Source organism: Eptatretus burgeri, chromosome 1 (assembly GCF_056783735.1).
Source record: "Eptatretus burgeri isolate ZD-2024b chromosome 1, Ebu_testis_v1, whole genome shotgun sequence".
NCBI classification, from domain to species: Eukaryota; Metazoa; Chordata; class Myxini; order Myxiniformes; family Myxinidae; genus Eptatretus; species Eptatretus burgeri.
In genome coordinates, this window is record NC_140961.1 from 122437372 (window position 1) to 122456836 (window position 19465).

At 42.5% G+C, this 19465-nt stretch overlaps 1 long non-coding RNA gene and 1 pseudogene across 1 annotated transcript in view; one reads left to right on the plus strand and one right to left on the minus strand.

The window, feature by feature from the left end:
* Positions 1 to 19465, minus strand: part of LOC147035311 (huntingtin-interacting protein 1-related protein-like) — a 993771-nt pseudogene that overhangs the window by 326303 nt on the left and 648003 nt on the right.
* Positions 9401 to 19465, plus strand: part of LOC147035312 (uncharacterized) — a 50682-nt gene continuing 40617 nt past the window's right edge. Inside the window, exon 1 of the long non-coding RNA XR_015062069.1 lies at positions 9401 to 9596. This is a non-coding gene — a long non-coding RNA (uncharacterized LOC147035312). The remainder of the gene's footprint in view (positions 9597 to 19465) is intronic.

A 19465-nucleotide genomic window follows, 5' to 3' on the forward strand; every position in this document is an offset into this window, starting at 1 on the left:
TCCCTTCCACAGATCTCCTACTGTCTCTGTTCCCCACTGTTTTGTCCTTCGCTCTCCGCCCCTCTTGTTTCATGCCCCCATTGCTGTGCATTGTGTGTCAGCTCTCATGTGAGCCTCGACAATGCAGACAAAAAAAAACAAAATCGAATAAATTCGTCCTTGTGACATACCCAATCTGTCCACCAAGTTTCATCCCAATCCATCCACAACTTTTTGAGATATCCTGTACACAAACAGACAAATGAAATTGCTCGTTGAGCAAGGAATTGCCGGAATAACTTTGTCATATCTCCATGATCTCTGAAAAAACAAAAGCCTGGAAATCAATTTGGTTCTTCTAAGTCGATAGTGCTACTGTTTAATGAGTTATAGCACTTAGTTTGGTCATGATCATAACTTGGAAGTCAATCGGACTTGAAATGGCGTTTTTATCGCAATTTGAAATTTTTGACCCGACCCCCGCCCCCGACATTCGACCCCTGACCGCTAAGAAGGGTGTTGGTGTGACACCCCAATGAGACATGGTTGGATGCAGTATTGGAAGATGCACATTTTAGATTTAGATTGAAGTCGATACGACCATTTTAACGGACGTTATTGCGAAAATAAGAATTTCGGCTTTTCGGTGACCTTGACCTTGACCTTTGACCTGGATTCACCAAAAACGACAAGTGTCGAAGATGGATCATGGCCGACGTCTGTACCCAGTTTGGTCATGATCGCTGAAACGGTGTGGCTACTACAGGGTAAACAAACACACAAACAAACAGACAGACAGACAGACAGACAGACAGACACACAGAATGACACACACAACCGACCAACATAATTGCCGAAATCCGAAGGATTCCGGCAATTAGCAAATAGAGAAAAAAGGGTGAAAACAAAACCTCCTTCACCTTCGTTGGCGGAGATAATAACTGTCTCAGGACCGCGATGTGTTGTGTGCCATTATATCAGGGGAGTGCCGGCTTCACAGAAACGCAATTATATGTCTATATGTCTATATGTCTATATACCTGTCTATATGTCTCTATATGTCACCTATCTGAACCCTACTGGATCCAGACTCGAACCTGCTGCTGGAATTAGTACTCCACAAGACAGCCTGAATATGGAGGCTTGGGTTCAAAGTGGAACGCACCAAAAGATGGCTTTGGAAATATTATAATTTTCAATTTGGTTGCACTCAGCGAAGAACACACCTCGTGCAAGATCGCTCATAATATATTCCCGCACAGACAAGAGACCAATCCCACAACCACCATAATAAACAAGTCGAATTATGCAGTTATATGAGAAAGGCACTCGGTGGAGCGCATACCTCCACCTGGCTAAACGGTTTACGTTTTGTATTCCACTGACAGGTCAGATCTGCATCCAGACTTTCACCAAAATCTAATCAGCTTCTTGTTGGGACCTTCCCAACTTATCCACCAAGTTTTGTCGTAACCCGTCCACAACTGAATGAAATATCATACTCCTTATTGTTTTTTGACCTGTCTCTCAATGGTGAAGAATCATTGATAAATAAATAAAATTATCGTATCCGTATCCACATCCAGATCTTCACCAAAATCTAACCGGCTTGTTATTGTCACCTACCCAACTCACCACCAAGTCCAAGTTTTGTCATGATTCATCCACAACTTTTTGAGATGTTATCCTTAATATTGTTTTTGGCGCCGTCTCTCAGTGGTGAAGAATCACTTTGAAAAATTTTAGTGTCTGGATCCGGATCTGGATCGACTCCAAAATCTACTGGATTCTTCCTTGTCACACACACAACCTGTCCACCAAATTTCGGCCGAATACATTGTCAACTTTTTCAGATATCCTGCTCACAGACAAATAAACACACAGGATTGAAAATATAACCTCCACCCAACTTCAGTGGCAGATATAATTTAGGGATAAATGAAACCAGGGCTGGAAGAACATAAAACAACATCAGAAATGAATGAGAAAACGAAGAAGAAGAAGAGGAAGAATAAGAAGGAGATGTAGAAGAAGAAGAAGAAGAAGAAGAAGAAGAAGAAGAAGAGGAAGAAGAAGAAGAAGAAGAAGAAGAAGAAGAAGAAGAAGAAGAAGAAGAAGAAGAAGAAGAAGAAGAAGAAGAAGAAGAAGCCATTCCCCATTGCAAAAATAAATTCTGCCTTTCACTCGAAAGATTCTGGTCCCATCTACCTTGTACTCGATTATTATTGGCATGCATTCACTCAATTTCTTGTGCATAACATATTCATTAAGCATAACATTAAGCATGTTGTTCATTAAGCATAACATATTCTTTCTGATAACTTCCCTACCCCCATCTCTCTCTCATCCATGCTCTACCCCTCCCATACTCTCCCTCTCTCCCTCTCTCTCTGTCTCCGGATGTGTCTGAGTGTTGTACATCTCCAGCCGCATCTGGGTGTCTGCCACTGCGTCTGGGCGGTGTTCGTCTGCCGCCGCATCCGTGCATTGTTTGTTTCTGCACGCAACTGGGCAGTGTTCATCTCTGCATGTGTCCGGGCAGTGTTCGTCTCCGGATGCGTCTGGGCGGTGTTCATCTCTGGATGTGTCCGTACGGTGTTAGACTCCAGACGCGTCTGGGCTGTTTGACTCCAGATGCGTCTGGGCGGTGTTCATCTCTGGAAGTGTCCGGACAGTGTTCGACTCCAGACGCGTCTGGGCTGTTTGACTCCAGATGCGTCTGGGCGGTGTTCATCTCTGGAAGTGTCCGGACGGTGTTCGACTCCAGACGCGTCTGGGCTGTGTTTGACTCCAAATGCGTCTGGGCGGTGTTCATCTCTGGAAGTGTCCGGACGGTGTTCGACTCCAGACGCGTCTGGGCTGTTTGACTCCAGATGCGTCTGGGCGGTGTTCATCTCTGGAAGTGTCCGGACAGTGTTCGACTCCAGACGCGTCTGGGCTGTTTGACTCCAGATGCGTCTGGGCGGTGTTCATCTCTGGAAGTGTCCGGACGGTGTTCGACTCCAGACGCGTCTGGGCTGTGTTTGACTCCAAATGCGTCTGGGCGGTGTTCATCTCTGGAAGTGTCCGGACGGTGTTCGACTCCAGACGCGTCTGGGCTGTTTGACTCCAGATGCGTCTGGGCGGTGTTCATCTCTGGAAGTGTCCGGACGGTGTTCGACTCCAGACGCGTCTGGGCTGTGTTTGACTCCAGATGCATCTGGGTGGTACTTATGTTTAGATTGGTGTTTGTCTCCGAGCCGTGTTGATAGTATGTCCAGTAGAAAATGGATTTCAGACATTATTTTGTTTCCATCTTCACTGTTGTTCTGTGCAGAATAATTTTGATGAGAGTATGAATCGTAATTAACGCTTCACTACACGTCTGCCTTCCCTTCCTCTCACTTCATACTGTCTTCCCTTCCCCCACCCTCCTTGCTTCCCCTCCCTCCTCTCTCCTTTCCCCTACACCTTTTCACTCTCCCCACTCCCTATCCCCCATATATATATATATATATATATATATATATATATATATATATATATATATATATATATATATATATATATATATATCTATCTATCTATCTATCTATCTATCTATCTATCTCTCTCTCTCTCTCTCTCTCTCTCTCTCTCTCTCTCTCCCCCCCTCATTCCTATTTTTATCCCCCCACCCCCTTCAATATTACCGTTAGCGAAGTGACGGGTGATATTTGCTTGTATATTATATTTCGATTTACAAGTAACAAGAGTACTGTACAGTATATGGGATTTGTAAGAACTAGTACGTGCCCGTAAAAAAATAATAATAATAATAAATAAATAAACCACACAGGCCATTTCTTCGCTCTCACGTGCCCGTACGTGCATGACCCGGAAGTTCGATATTATTCGCAGTTACGATTATTCGCAATTTATTTTTAATACCCAATTATTCAATTAGCGCCAACATATTTTACCTTTTCGCAATGTCGTGGCAAGGAAAAACAAAAGAGAAGAGAGAGAAAAAATTTACTTCCTGGTTCGGAGCATACCAGCACTCTGATGTTCCCGAAATTTATACACCGTCTAATATGAAAATGATCATAACTTGGGCCATTGTGTTTATCTATAAATGCGCATAAGAAATCGAGAAATTATTAGAATACACGAAGCCATCACTCTCCGGAAGCCCGTACGTTGTAACCTGTAATGGGGAACGCGGCTGTGGTTCCCTTCCCCATCGGCCACGCCCACGCAACAACGTGTCTTCCCATTGGTTGGTAAATAAATGGCCATAACTTGGGAAGCACTTGTCCGATTAATATCAAACCTTGAAAAGGCACATCTTCAGGTCCCCAGCAATATACCTGGCAAGTTTCAATTAGATCGGACCAGTGGTTGTCGAGAAACAGCGGTCACACACACACACACACACACACACACACACACACACACACACACACACACACACACACACACACACACACACACACACACACACACACACACACAGATTGCTGGAGTTATAGATAGATGTGTGCAACCTTTTTAAATTCTACGTTTACACCTCTTTATGGAATCATGATGCTTTGAACTTTTGGGAAATGAACCAACACTGGTATTTGTGCTTACTAAAACAAACATTTTATGTCAGCAATTTTTGAAAAATATTGGGGTTGGTATGTAGGAAACCAGTTGAAGAAAATTCTTCAAAAGGGCAAATGTGATTTTCCAATTATTGTTACAAATCTGGAAGCCATTTGCACACAAACAAACAGCAGTCCCCGCAGTTCAATTATGTCGTTAAGTATGTGTTATAGTTAGGGTCCCACCCCCTTTGTCTAATGGGAATTACATGTGTGCGCTGCGAAGTTTCTTTGTAGTTCATTTGTTACAACGAACTCCCTTCACCTCTCCGAACCACCAACTCCATTGCCCACATGTTTTTGAGTGAAGGCATGGGCGGAGCCTCCATTAGCTTCAGATCGAGGCTCCGCTCCGAGGAAGGGCATGCATCGTTTCCTCCAGCCAATGGGCGAAGGGCGAACAGAGCCGAGGCGCTCCGGCCAATGGGAGGCGAGAGTGCCAGGAACTACTACGGATCCTCTTTGGGGGGGGGGCGGGCCTCCGAGATGCCCGACAACCCCTCGTCCAATCTGGAAGCGAGTGGGAGGGGAAGCGATCCTTCGGACCTGGCAAGAAGAGGAGAGTGGTTGTCAGGACGAGTGTACGGGAGTCATCGTGGCGATTGGCTCAGTCTTGGTCGTAGTGGCTTTTTATCTGCGATCCTTCGCGGTGGCTCATCGTGGTGGTGGAGGCCGAGCAGCCGGGGTCGCAGCCCCGTGGATTTTGGAGACGTGGGTTCGAGTCCCACTGTGGTGGTTGAAGTACAGTGTGACCGCACGAGGTGGAGAGGTACCCGACAAGGCCCTGGTCCCCAGCTCACCTTTCCCTCCTGGGCTGAGGGACCGAGTAAAGACCCCACAGGGTCCATTTCTTTTGGGTGTGTGTGTGTGTGTGTGTGTGTGTGTGTGTGTGTGTGTGTGTGTGTGTCCGTGGGCCCCGTCTGTAAGTAGAAATTGTTAGGTGTTTTTGTTCATTGTACATTTCTTTATTCGGATAACTCTGCTCTGTGTCTCCCTCCTTATTGTAAATAAACCCTCTTGTTAAATGTTCCAGCTCGTTGTCTGTCACTTTCTTCCATTGATCCAGCACATTGCGTAGTGAGAAATAGTGAGGCAGTGTGCCGTAAGTTGTCATTGGGACCGACGCGGCTCTGGTAACTCCCGCTCGGTACGCTGGACCCGAGTCAGTATATGCGACTCGGTTCGGACAGAGTCGGCCGAGGGTGTGGTTTCCCCAGTAGCTAGACGGCGTGAGGACTTAGGTAAATTGGAATTAGACAAGTGGAGCCTACCTCACGCCGTTGAAATATTGGCGACCACGGTCCTTTAAGTGACCCGTTAACTTTCGGAATTGTCCGGAAGTCACGACCTAAATTCCGGGTGTTCTGTGGGAGATGGCTCTACTGCTCCACCTCGTGGTCGTTTATCGCCACCGAATCCCAGCCAACAACAGTGTTACATTTTTGTGCAATATATACTTTCAGCGCAGCACACTATATTCTTCATGAAGACTAGCGATGGGATCGACATTTACTATATATGTGAGTTGCCTTTTTAAAGATGATAGATTTATATAATTCATCTTCTTCATAAGACTATATGATACTTGGGAAGGACAGCATTTAACAATCCCATGCACATGTAAGGAATTGTTGAAACGAAGTGGAATTAAACATGTGGACAAACCATAACTGATCATAAGTGAACTCGCACACATGCTTATTGATCCGCATCGTGCCTTGAAATAATTTCATACTTTTCCAAAGTGAAAGTAATAGGTATTTTTCAAGCAGGTGTTGCGCTGATAGGATCGCCGAGACCTTAGAGGTAGACACACACACACACACACACACACACACACACACACACACCTCTGAGCTGTCTTGCCTGGTTTTGAATCCCAACCCGGGTATAAACTGCCATCCCAGTGTTTCACAGGCAAGGAGATTCGTCAATGTGTGTGCCGTCCCTCGGATGGACGTTGAATGGGCGTCCCGTCTGCCAGTGTCAGTTGGTGACGTTAAATATCCTACTGTGTCCTTCACAAAGAGTAGGTGAGCTATCACCGGAAGGAGCGCTTTGTCCTGCATCTTCAGCGCACATACAGTTTTACGCCTCAACTCTCTGAACAGCTCAGCTCTGCCATTAAGCCTGGCCCTGCGACTTTGGTCAATGTTATCCAGTGTCCTTTGAAAGACAAAATTCTTCTTCACCCTTCGGTGAGTTCCGAGACATCCACCGGCAACATCAAGGACGGTGGTCTTGAAGGCACTCCACAACTCTTCAGGATTCCCCGAAGCACCCAGCCCCCTCAAATCCCCACTCAGCTTGTTCACAAACTCCTCAGCTACTTTCTCATCCTTGAGCTTGTCGGCATTCAGGCTGGGATGGTACCATTCTCCAGGATTTAAGCTGCAACTTCAGAGTTGCTACAACAAGCCTGTGGTCGGTATTGGGGAACTAAGGCCTCCAGTGGACCCTGCAGTTCTGGATCATCAACCAGCGACTATGAACAAGCACATGGTCAATCTCCTTTGCAACACCACCAGGGGCTTCAAACAAACAGAGCACCACCACCTCTTGTCATCCCCAATTCTGACCCAAGATCTTTGTTACCCCAATTAACCTACTCAACTATTTTACTTTTCTTGCTAGTTTCAGTGTTTCCTCCCATCCTCACTCTCCTCTTTATCCTATTCATTCATTTCCTCAATGTTTGTCCCACTGTCAGATCTACCTTGCTCTTCCATGAGCCTCGCTCCTGAAAAGAAAAATAAGTGACACAGTAGTTTGACAGCTGTTTCTGGTCGTGGAATTATTTATTTGATAGTGACTGAGTTTCGTATTGGATCTTGAGATGTGAGTGCAGTTTCACCTCGATTACTAGGATATTAGGAGAAAATCCTAATATCCAATCCAATCCAATCGACATTAAAATATGGGATTTTAACATGAGATCCCTTGCGTTGGGGCCTTTGCATGCAAATGTTAACACAAGTCAGAACATACAAAAGCGGAATGAATAATCGGGCATCTTGCTGCTTTTGAGTGCTCAAGGCATCAGTGCATGCTTTCGGTTCCGCAGGGGTCTGCTGCCAATAAACAGTGAAACCAGAGGGTTGCTTGATCTTGCAATCCATGAATGATCGCTGGTGTCTTCGCTCATGTTTTCTACAATCTATATGGCGACTAAACCATCTTTGAAGAGATGGAAGAGATGGCCCTGCAGCTGCTCTTTCAACCTAACGTATCTAACGATGTTGGACAACTTACTCTTTTGGTTGAGGGTGGATCCCAAAGAGTCGAGATGGCCATGGTAATTAGAATTTGGTTTTATACTCGCTCAGAGATACTAGAGAATGTGAAAGGTTAACAAGAGTATGAACAAATGGGACAACCGGCCTACCATTCCCTTCAAGCGACACCCAGCCTGGTGTTGGCTTAGTGGTTAGGGTGGCGGCTTGGGATCCTAGGGTCCTGAGTTCAAGCCCAGGTGGGCCGCTGAATTAATACACCAGGAGGTTGACTCAGCCTGTCGTCCTTCCGAAGTCGGCAAAATAAGTACTAGTGCACTGGTAAGGGGGACACTGCATCGGCGGCATAGCCGCGTCCCAACCAATGATGCAACAAGTGGCCACAGGCTGCACTCGATAGAGAGAGGGAAAGCGACAGCCTTCTCCACAAATGAGCAGTCTCTGGTGGCCCTGCAATATACATTAGGTTTCCAGGGCTCGAAATGATGTGAATTGAAGGCACAACTGGCCACCTGAAAGCAGAGTGCCCTGCAGATACAATGATGACCCAGATTATTGTTTTGCTTGTTATTTTCGTCGGTATGGTTGTTTTGGATTTTTTTCTATCCATTAATTATAGCTCACTGTGATTGGGCGAGGAAATGATGTCATCACCACAGGGTAAAATATCCCGTGGATAGTTTCTTGCTAACCCGGGAGTGAAATTCAAACTCGCTAACTAGGGGGTGAAATTCAATTTGATATCTTTCAACATGGGGCTGACAGGATGATGCAGATGTATGCACACTCACTCCGAAGCCGTCTAGCCTAGGTTTGCATCTTGATGCAGCGACAAACTGTCATCCCAGTGTTTCCCAGGTGGGATGATTCAGCAATGTGTGTGCCATCCCTCAGATTGATGTTAAACTGGGTGTCTCGTCTGCCAACATAATTTGCTGGACATAAAAAATCCCATGGTGTGCTTCACTAAGATTAGGTGAGCTATTGCCAGCACCATGACCAAATTACCTATTACATCAGTCACTAAAGCTGCGAGAAGGATGGCAAGCCACTCAGCATGACTGGTCTAGAACCTGCGTCGGCAGAACCAATGCTCTGTAAGGTTCATGGGTCTCGACTCATGGAGGAACAATATGATAAAGGGCAGCCGGTTCATAAACTACACCAAAGGGTGTTTGTCGGGGGGGGGGGGGGGGGTAGTTGGGGAAATACGTCGATTTGAATTCTGCCAATCCATTATACTCATGGCAATACGAACTGGATTGGAATGTAAAAATAAATATATGATAGAATGAATTTCACGTGTGACTCTTAACTCTTTGATTGTGCACTAGTGCATGAATTTTTGTCACCTTCTGGGAATTTGGAATCAGCTCATTGCAATCAAGTTTAAGTTGATCCATGCCTGTGAATGCTGAACCCTCAAGCTGGATAATTACACAGCCAATCAGGTGATTTCTACTGAACTCAAATTCCTCACAATCATTTTAGACTGCTTTGTGGAGAATACCATGAAAATAGATTCAACCATGGAAAACACAGCATGCAAAACGATTTCTGATTAGAAATCAAAAGCCTGGCCCTTGAAGTGTTTCTCAAGCTTCCTGTCAGCATGGTGCTAGTTGCTGCATTGTATAAGGCTGTCTTAATTTTCTATCAGCATCGTTATATTTGGCCTTTCCTAGCTTCCTTTGAGAATGGTGATAGTTAGGCCTTTCCCAGCTTCCTTTCAGAACGGTGAGAGTTCGGCCTTTCCAAGCTTCTGATCAACAAGGTACTAGTGACTGTCTCAGCCTTATCAAAATAGTGCAAGTTAATGTGTAGGCCTTCCTGGGTTCCTATTGGCATAGTACTAGTTACTGTGTAGGCCTTCCTAGGTTCCTATTGACATAGTACTAGTTACTGTGTAGGCCTTCCTGGGTTCATATTAGCATAGTACTAGTTACTGTGTAGGCCTTCCTGGGTTCATATTAGCATAGTACTAGTTACGGTGTAGGCCTTCCTGGGTTCCTATAGCATAGTACTAGTTACTGTGTAGGCCTTCCTGGGTTCATATTAGCATAGTACTAGTTACTGTGTAGACCTTCCTGGGTTCCTATTGGCATAGTACTAGTTACTGTGTAGGCCTTCCTAGGTTCCTATTGACATAGTACTAGTTACTGTGTAGGCCTTCCTGGGTTCATATTAGCATAGTACTAGTTACTGTGTAGGCCTTCCTGGGTTCATATTAGCATAGTACTAGTTACTGTGTAGGCCTTCCTGGGTTCATATTAGCATAGTACTAGTTACGGTGTAGGCCTTCCTGGGTTCCTATTGACATAGTACTAGTTACTGTGTAGACCTTCCTGTGTTCCTATCAGCATGGTGCTAATTACTATGTCGGCCTTCCTGGGTTCCTATAGCATAGTACTAGTTACTGTGTAGGCCTTCCTGGGTTCATATTAGCATAGTACTAGTTACTGTGTAGGCCTTCCTGGGTTCATATTAGCATAGTACTAGTTACAGTGTAGGCCTTCCTGGGTTCCTATTGACATAGTACTAGTTACTGTATAGACCTTCCTGTGTTCCTATCAGCATGGTGCTAATTACTGTGTCGGCCTTCCTGGGTTCCTATAGCATAGTACTAGTTACTGTGTAGGCCTTCCTAGGTTCATATTAGCATAGTACTAGTTACTGTGTAGGCCTTCCTGGGTTCATATTAGCATAGTACTAGTTACGGTGTAGGCCTTCCTCGGTTCCTATTAACATAGTACTAGTTACTGTGTCGGCCTTCCTGTGTTCCTACCAGCATGGTGCTATTTACTGTGTAGGCCTTCCTGTGCTCCTATCAGCATGGTGCTCTTCCTGTGCTCCTATCAGCCAGAATAGTTATTTTTAACTGTAAATATATACAACAGCCAAACAATAAAAGTAATGAAACTCTCAAGATTTTGAGCCAAAACAGGAAAGATCAGTCAACCTCAAGCAGAAAGTGTTTGTTACTTTTATTGGTTGGCTGTGCCTTTACTGCAACAAAATTGATAATCCAAGCTGCATCAACCTAATGGCAGTTAGGCCTTAGTTATTTTATAACTTGGTTTACGGATCCGCCGATGGTATATTTGCCGAAATGAAATATAAATATAAAACACATTTTTAGCCTTTTATATTTCTACATTTTCCGCCGAAGGTGCAAAAGTTTCAATACCCGAAATGTAAACGTCGGCATTTATTTTCAAAATATAATTTCGTGCGCGCGCACCAAAATGCCGAGTCCACTTTAACCAAACTGCGCAGTAGTCTTCGGTCATGGCGTCTGAGCAATGGCCAGCGTGGTTCAGATTGGCTGTGGTTTCTGGGGCGAAAGTGATTGTTAAGAAGTATGTCAGCGGTATAAATTTGAGTGATTGTATTGGTGATTTAATCACGCAACATCTTGACGACGAATATTCTGGCCGAACTATTGCATCAATTCAGTTCCACAACAGGGATGATTCGCAGGCTACTCTCGATCGTGCCGATTTTGTTTCAATCGAAAGTTGTACACTGCTGTTCGTATTGAAAGATCTCGGCGCCAAGTACGTCAAAGTTTCCCTGCGAGATGCTGATATTCAGCCTTCAACGGATCAGAAATCAGCCTTTGATGTGCTCATGGGGATGGGGAGACGGTACGATCAGATGCCCGCTGAAAAGTAAGAGCTGGTTATGGCTCTGATTGACCGTTTTGAGCATGTTGAATCCTCGTAAAGACCTTTTTTAAATCATATCCAGCACTATGCACTGGTGTGCACACTCACATCTACGACTTGGACAGTAATTTTCTCAGCATTGTTTCCATTTGTTTGATGATCCAACAGGTTTCTATAAGAAAAACATGCCAGACTATATTGTAAAAACAAGTTTTAATCCTTCTTTATTGTTTTTCACATCAGATGATACAGTGAACATGGGCATCCTACATTTGAATGGTCTTCCATCTTCAATGTTTTCTGAGATCCTCCTGGTCCGGTATTAATCTTTATTTTCCCCCCACCTACCCTTGTCTTTTCCATAGAACATCCGAAAAAAAATCATAAAAATATTTAATTTCTAAAAATTGAAATTATATTTATATTTATATTTCGACGTACCGACCCTATATTTTAGCTGAAGAACTGTGTAAACCAAGTTATAAAATAACTAAGGCCTGACAACCATTAAAATTTCCTGTGACTTGTTCCACAGTAGACCTTCTGTCGATTCAGACCAGACGGGATAGCCTTCGTTTGCCTCGCTCATCGATGAGCTTTTGGCGCCCAACACCCTGTCACCGGTTTGTGGTTTGTCCCTCCTCGGACCACTGTCAGTAGGTACTCACCACTGCTGACCGGGAGCACCCCCACAAGCCTTGCCGTTTCAGAGATGCTCTGACCCAGTCGTCTCACTATAACAATTTAGCCCTTGTCAAAGTCGCTCAGGTCTTTACTCCTGCCCATTTCTCCTGCATCCAACACATCAGCTTAAAGAACTGACTGTTCACTTGCTGCCTACTATATCCCACTCCTTGATAGGTCCCATTGTAACAAGATAATCAATGTTATTCACTTCACCTGTCAGTGGTCATAATGTTTTGGCTCATCAGTCTTTGTATATATATATATATATATATATATATATATACATATATATATATATATATATATATATATATATATATATATATATATATATATATATATATATATATATACATATATATGAGTTCTGATGCCTGGTGTTGGCGCAGTGGTGAGGGCAACGGCTTGGGATCCAAGAGGTCCTGAGTTCAAGCCCCGTTGAGCTACTGAATTAATACACCAGGGGGTTGACTCAGCATGTCATCCTTCTGAGGTCGGCAAAATGAGTACCAGTATACTGGGCCGGTGTATACCCCGGTTAAAATAGGTGTACCATATCCCTGTGTCGTAAGAGGCGACCAGGGTTGCGTCAGGAAGGGCATCCGGCATAAAACATGTGCCAAATCACTATGCGGATCATACGGATGATCCGCTGTGGCGACCCCAAACGGGAGCAGCCGAAAGAAGAAGAAGAAGAAGAAGAAGAAGATATATATGAGTTCTGGGCCAATAGGAAAGTCCTTCCTACATATGTGTGTGCATGTATAGATACAAGACACAAGAAAGGTAAAATGAGGCACATATATATATATATATATATATATATATATATATATATATATATATATATATATATATATATATATATATATATATATATATATATATATATATATATATCACACATGCTTCATTTTACCTTTCTTGGATCTTTGATTATTGCGATTATCTCATTCCATGAACTTTTCAAACTCTCCGCATAACTGCAAGGGAAACCAGAACAGTGACAAAAAAAGCTGTTGCAGTTACATCAACAGTGTCGTTCAGGAGTTCATCGATGTGTGCCGTGGCTTTGAACAAAGCCTGGAAATTTAGTTTGAAATACAATAACACCGACTTGGTGAACTTTGGAGAAAGTTTATGTGCTAATGAGATTCAAATAAAGAAATTTGCATGAGGTTATAATAGTTTGTTCATTGAGAGTCGTACAGTGTCACTTTCTGAACAAGCTTGTTTAATATTACTGCTGCATATATTTTCAAGGTACTGGAAACAAAGTTCAAAATATCTGATGAAAAAAAATGCTTCAGCACAGCATGCAAATACAGTTTCACAAACAATCTTCAAACATTTTTATGTCCTGAAATCCTCTTCCTTTTCTCCATTTTACATTTCTTGCGATCACCACATGTAAGATCAGGCATTGGGGGAAAGAGGTCAAGGTGCATTTACATATATTACAAGGGCATCTGGAGACGATTGGCAAATGAACACACACATGTAGTTTATGGGTTTATATGTGTAGTATATGGAATGCTAAGCAAGTAAAACCTGAACCTGCACCTAAAGTTTTAGCCAAGTCAGCAAAACATTGCACTGCATTACATCTAAATTTTTTTAGTATTATTTTCTTCTTGCCACCACTATAATGATTACTACTTTAATGGCCAGAACTATCCCCACCTTTGATGGAGTCGGCTGGGGAATTTTTTTGGCCAAAACCCTTTTACAAACCACCTGGCCTAGTCTAACGTTTAACGGAAGATGGCAGCAACTTTGAATTAGTATTTTGCTATCATTTAATGAATTAATTTTGAACATATTCCTTCTTCTTTCTTTGCTTTTTCACCTGGAGGGCCCCTCCGAGTTTTGGGCTTGACCATTCCCTTGTGTTCCGAATAATTATTTTTTAAAATGGTGCTGGTGATAACTCGCCCACTCCAACAGAAGACTGGATGTGATCTTTAACATCTACTCACAATTAGTGCTGGCAGAGGGGTCCTCTGATGGATGTCACATTTAAGTCTCGTCCTGCTAGCAAAACACCAGGATGACAGTTTATAGCTGGGCAAGATTCAAACCCAGCCAAGACAGCTCAGAGGTGAATGCTCATCCCACAAGCTATCCTGCCAGCACAATCTTCTTGACTATAAATTGCTGAGAAATGCTATATTTTGTTGTTGTTAACCTTTGAAGCCGCTTTTAATGTTTTTAGTAGTTGCGATACAATGAAACATTTCAAATGTCTCCATGTCCTTGAAGCCAAGCATTCAATCCTTTTACTCTAAACTTTTGAGTCAATTGTTAAAACCATAGTGATCCTTCACATGCCCTTAAGTGTTCGTTTCTTTGAGCACGTTTACTGCAATGCAGCCTTGAACTAGAACTCCAATTAGCGATTGCAAATGCCTCATAGGGGAAACAATTGCTGTGTTATTGACAGTTAACAAACACAATTTATTAATGCTTTGTATATCAATGATCAAAAAATATATAAAAAACAGACACACACTCAAACAACATTTTCCTTTGTCAGGGGATTGGCAAATGATGGCATTCACATATCTCTCATCCATAATTGGAGGGAACAACCATTCAGCTCTGACCAAGTCAATTATTTCCAGATGGCTAGGATCTTTATATAATCAATCCCCTTGCTATTCTCGCCAAAGAAAGCTGTCTAAAGCAACCAAGAAAAGCAAGACAAGGTAAGCCCTTTACTGTTTCAAATACTACATGGGTTCCTCTACAGCTGCAAGCATTCACAAGTAAAACATACATGAGAATCTCAATGCAAATTTCAGGGCATAATTTCATAAATGTAAATGACAAAAAAGATGCAACAAGAGTGAAAATTCCTTTGCAATACATGTCCCCGACATATTTCATCGTTTCAAAGTCCAAAAAAGGGGAGAACGCTGTGAAAAATTGACGAAACGCCCTGAAACTTGAACTTTTATGTAACATCAAAACCAAGCCATGCACCAAGTTTCAGATGAATATGTTAAAGGGTATGGGAAAAAAGTCAGAAAAAAACACAGGTCGGACAGATGGATAGATGGACGGACGTACAGATGGAGAGAAAAGCTATAAGCCCCTCCAGTGAAACTGGGAGGGGACTAATAAAAGTAGCAAATTAGTGAAGGTGTGAAATTAGTTTTCATCAACTTGTTCCCTTGCTTGAAACTCTATGAGTGGGTTCAGAATGGTGCCAAGGAAGTAACTTTCAACAAAACAGCGTATGAAGATCCCAACTCTGTGAGAAGAAGGGCACACGATGGAGAAAATAGCAGAAAAGCTGAAGATCTCCTACAATGGTGTGAGGTACACGTTGCAACGCCTGAAAGAAACTGAATCGGTACAAGACAAGAAAAGGTCAGGAAGAACAAAAAGAACCTCCCCAAGTCAATACAAGCACTTGAAGTTGCTCACCTTACATGGAAGAAGAAAATCAGGTCAGCAGTTGAAAAATGAAATGGCTGATTACAGCAGATCGCCATGGCAGAATTACAGCAAATAAACCACTGCTAAAGGCCCGGTCACACCTTGACGTTTTAGCCAGCGATGGCAACGTATTAAAATGTATCTAAAACGCTGGCTTACGTTGAACTTTTGATGTTTTTTTTAAAGATTCGGACGTATTCATAGCGACTTGGTCTTATGTATAACGCATTGGTAACTACACAGAACGTTTCGTTGTGTTATAGATAACTTATACCAACGAATGCTGAACCTGTTGTCGGCCTACACAACCGATGCCCAGCGATAGTCTAACTTAGGCATAGCGCGTTGCACGCATCGCCGACGATGTCGTGACGTAGCCTATTAAAAGGCTGACGCACAATGATTCGAATCATAACTGCCGTAGAAATGGAAGTGTCAACATCTAGTCCCACCTTGGCGATCTTGCCAGCGTATGCCGACCTAAGAAAAATGTGTCTAAAACGTTGGGGCACGTTGAATACGGTATGAGTAAGTTTGGTATACGTGAGTACAACGCTAAAGTACGCTATCATACGTCGTAGTAAGTAGAGTACGTCAAGAAATTTTAAACATGTTCAAAATTTTACGACGTACTCGGCGTATGACACACGTTCCGCATGCGATGGGGATAAGTTTTACACACGATATGTGGACGCTTACACGCGTCCACAAAGGCTACTTATAAGCTACTCATAAGTCGAAACACGTCGCAGTAATGTCTTTTTTACGCGAAACTTATTTCTAACTTATGTTTGACGTGCTTTGAACCAATTATTTACGTAGTCCCAACACACATCGACGTATGTAGACGTATTCCAATGACGTCTTCCGGTCGACAAAAAAAATAAATGAACGTGTTTCTAGCTTACAACTGCCATATAAAGACGTGTTCCCAGCGGTTTTGGGAATTGGTATATAAAAATGCTGCTCATAAAAGGGGAACCCAACAGTGTTTTCGAGTCCTTTTTGAGTCGATGTCATGTCAGCAGTAACAGTATCAGTATTAGTATTAGTAGTAGTTTGTTCATGTTGGCAGTAGTAGGTGAGTGTGAGGGGGAGGGTGTGGGTTATGATGGATCATCCTTGCGTCCGCGTGTCCACGGGTTCGGAGACATCTTTCACCATTGTTCGAAGTTCTTCGCCGCTAATTTTTTATGGGGCTTTTTCAACAATGAGCTATAGCTTGTTTTTACGATTTAGGTCTATTCATAACGGGTTGGACAAATGCACAATGAACTAATAATGTGCATTGAGCGCTTTGATTACTTATAGATACGATATACCAACGAATAATTATCGTGAAGCCGGCGTTCACAAACTATGCCCAACGATAGCCTAACTTATCCATATCGTGCGGCAGTTTATCTTTGCCGGTGATGTAGGGTTTGCTATTCATAGGCTGCCACTCAACGATTTAAATGGCTGCATCTCCACTATTGAAAGTAGACGCTTGCGCTCAACAATTGGATTTTTTTTACACTCAACGACATTTAAACGGTACCAGTCAGCTATTTTCATTGTTTACAATGAACAATTTAAAAATGCTGTCACTCGCCTTTGTTTTTTGACGCTGGGGTTTGGAAATTTGAAGCGTTTCTTCTGAACATGTTAAAACGCTCAAACTCGACTGTTTTTAAATAGACGCTGCCGATGGACAATTGGAATCATAGCCAACTAGACATCGAAGTGTGAACATCCTCGTCATGCCGAAGAAAAGTTTGAAGAATGCTGCAAATAAGTGTCCTGGCCGTGGCCGTGGACGCTGACGCAAAGACGATCCATTATACCGACATCTTTCAGCCTATGAGTAACTTAAAAGTAACGTCTGTCGATGTGTGGCAACGATCGCGTAACGTGCCAACAACACGTTAATCATAGGTTAGAAATAAGTTTCGGGTACGCGAAACATTACCTCGGCGTGTCTCAACTTATGATTAACTTACAAGAAGCATGTGTTGACGTCTGTCAACGATCGCAGACCATGCATACAACTTGTGGCCAGCGTAGCGGAACGTGTGAGTCATACGCCGGCATACGTCGTGAAATTTCAAGCATGAAAAAATTTGAGGACAACCAAAAAGTACAACGTTTAAAGCCAACGTACAACGACGTATGGCAGTGTTTTTCAGCGTGCTCTCAATGTTATCAAAACTTACCCATAACGTATTCAACGTGTGCCAGCGTTTTAGAAAAAAAATTCAAAAATCGGCATACGTTGGCTAAAACGTCAAGGTGTGACCGGGCCTTAAGACCACAGAATAATGTGAAAAGACTGAAAATTGCAAGGCAACACCAATATTAAGGTAACCGAATAATACAATTGGGTACTCTCATCTCAAGAATCGAAATTTGAACTTTGTGGAGCTGTTCATATGCCAGTTCATATGCTGAAGATCTGGAGAATGTAATGACATGCAACTGTTTACATCCTACTATAAAACATGGGAAGGTTCTGTGTCTCACAAGGGTTGTATCTTACTTTTTGGTGTTGGAAATGTTGTTGAAATCAATAGGACGCTTACAAAAATGACAACTACAAGCAAATACTGCAGCACCATGCAGTTTCGAGTGGAAATAAATTAATCGGAATAGGAATCATTTTCCAACAAAATAATAATCCCAACACAACTCTGATATAGCAAAACACTATTTCGGATGACAAGATTACAGCTGGTGTGCTCCAAGTGTTATCTCCCCAGAATCTGGACATGAGTCCCATTGAGGCCATATGAGTTTACCTGAAAACACAGAAGAATAAGAGGAACATAACTAACCTCACAGATCTGTGAAATGTACAACAGGATATTTGGCACAATATTCCTGTAACAGTGCTTCAGTCGTATTCAGCAAGCATGGGTAAAAGAGTGATGGCACCAATGAAGGCAAAGGAGGACACACAAAGCATTGACTGATACTACAAGATGAAAAGGTTCTTGTTAATTACTGAAGCAGTTCATTTCACATGCATTTATAAAGGCTGTAGATTTACGATAATAAACACATATGACTGTTATCTCTGATAATTTGTTGAATTTACAGTAAGGTTTGAATATCAATGGAATTTCCCAAACTTTTTCACAGTACTGTGTGTGCACATATATATATATATATATATATATATATATATATATATATATATATATATATATATATATATATATATATATATATATATATATATATATATATATATATATATATATCTTCTTCTTCTTTCGGCTGCTCCCGTTAGGGGTTGCCACTGCAGATCATCGGATCATCGGATCATCCGTATGATCCGCATAGTGATTTGGCACATGTTTTACGCCGGTTGCCCTTCCTGACGCAACCCTGGTCGCCTCTTACGAAACAGGGATATGGTACACCTATTTTAACCGGGGTATACACCGGCCCAGTATACTGGTAATCATTTCGCTGACCTCGGAAGGATGACAGGCTGAGTCAACCCCCTGGTGCATTAATTCAGTGGCCGAACGGGGCTTGAACTCAGAACTTTTTGGATCCCAAGCCGCTGCCCGAACCACTGCGCCAACACCAGGCTCATATATATATATATATATATATATATATATATATATATATATATATATATATATATATATATATATATATATATATATATATATATATATATATATATATATATATATATATATATATATATATATATATATATATATATACGGGACGACCCATGAACCTGTTGGGTTCCCGATGTGACAGCGGTTGATAAAGAATTAATTTCAAAAAAAAAAAGACTGCTCCAGCGAACTATACCGCTGAGGTTGTTTGCATTGATCAAATT